The sequence below is a fragment of the Arachis duranensis genome, chromosome 5, assembly GCF_000817695.3.
Source record: "Arachis duranensis cultivar V14167 chromosome 5, aradu.V14167.gnm2.J7QH, whole genome shotgun sequence".
NCBI classification, from domain to species: Eukaryota; Viridiplantae; Streptophyta; class Magnoliopsida; order Fabales; family Fabaceae; genus Arachis; species Arachis duranensis.
In genome coordinates, this window is record NC_029776.3 from 107,695,246 (window position 1) to 107,696,650 (window position 1,405).

The following is a 1,405-nucleotide window of genomic DNA, read 5'->3' on the forward strand; positions in this document are numbered from 1 at the left end:
CCTCATTACCAAATAATTTGGCATTCAGCTTCATGATTGCACCAAGGTACTTGGCTACTTGCTCTTCAGTGACATCCTCATTCTCTTCGGAAGAGGAATACTCATCAGAGCTCATGAAGGGCATAAGGAGGTTTAATGGAATCTCTGTGGTCTCTATATGAGCCTCAGATTCCTTTGGTTCCTCAGAGGGATCCTCCTCATTAATCACTGGACGTCCCAGGAGGTCTTCCTCACTGGGATTCACGTCCTCTTCCCCCATTGTAGGTTCGGCCATGTTGGCTATCTCAATGGCCTTGCACTCTCCTTTTGGGTTTTCTTCAGTATTACTTGGGAGAGTGTTAGGAGGAATGTCAGTGATCTTCTTACTCAGCTGGCCCACTTGTGCCTCCAGATTTCTTATGGAGGACCTTGTTTCATTCATGAAACTCAAAGTGGCCTTAGATAGATCAGAGACTAAATTTGATAAATTAGAAGTATTTTGTTCAGAATGCTCTGTCTGTTGCTGAGTGGATGATGGAAAAGGTTTATTATTGTTAAACCTATTTCTTCCACCATTATTAAAGCCTTGCTGAGGCTTTTGTTGATCCTTCCATGAGAAATTTGGATGATTTCTCCATGATGAATTATAGGTGTTTCCATAAGGTTCACCTAAATAATTTACCTCTGCTATTGCAGGGTTTTCAGGATCATAAGCTTCTTCTTCACAAGATGCCTCTTTAGTACTGTTGGATGCGTTTTGTAATCCATTCAGACTTTGTGTGATAATGTTGACTTGTTGAGTCAACAATTTGTTCTGAGCTAATATGGCATTCAGAGCATCAATCTCAAGAACTCCCTTCTTCTGAGGTGTTCCATTATTCACAGAATTTCTCTCAGAAGTGTACATGAATTGATTATTAGCAACCATGTCAATAAGCTCTTGAGCTTCTGCAGGCGTTTTCTTTAGGTGAATGGATCCACCTACAGAATGGTCCAGTGACATCTTAGAAAACTCAGACAGACCATAATAGAATATATCCAGAATGGTCCATTCTGAAAGCATGTCAGGAGGACACCTTTTGGTCATCTGTTTGTATCTTTCCCAAGCTTCATAGAGGGATTCACCATCTTTTTGCTTGAATGTCTGAACATCCACTCTAAGCTTGCTCAGTTTTTGAGGAGGAAAGAACTTAGCCAAGAAGGCCGTGACTAGCTTATCCCAGGAGTCCAGGCTATCCTTAGGTTGTGAGTCCAACCATATTCTAGCTCTGTCTCTTACAGCAAAAGGGAAAAGCATGAGCCGGTAGACTTCAGGATCTATTCCATTCGTCTTTACAGTCTCACAGATCTGCAAGAATTCAGTTAAAAACTGATAGGGATCTTCAGATGGAAGTCCATAGAACTTGCAGTTTTGTTGCATTAGAGC

The 1,405-nt window shown here is 41.4% G+C and overlaps 1 non-coding gene across 1 annotated transcript; it reads left to right on the forward strand.

Annotated features, from left to right (window-relative positions):
• Nucleotides 1-1,036: 1,036 nt before the first annotated feature.
• LOC127748034 (small nucleolar RNA R71) lies at nt 1,037-1,144 on the forward strand. The gene has a single exon (XR_008009977.1). It is a non-coding gene; the product is annotated as a small nucleolar RNA R71 (small nucleolar RNA).
• The last annotated feature ends 261 nt before the right edge of the window (nt 1,145-1,405 follow it).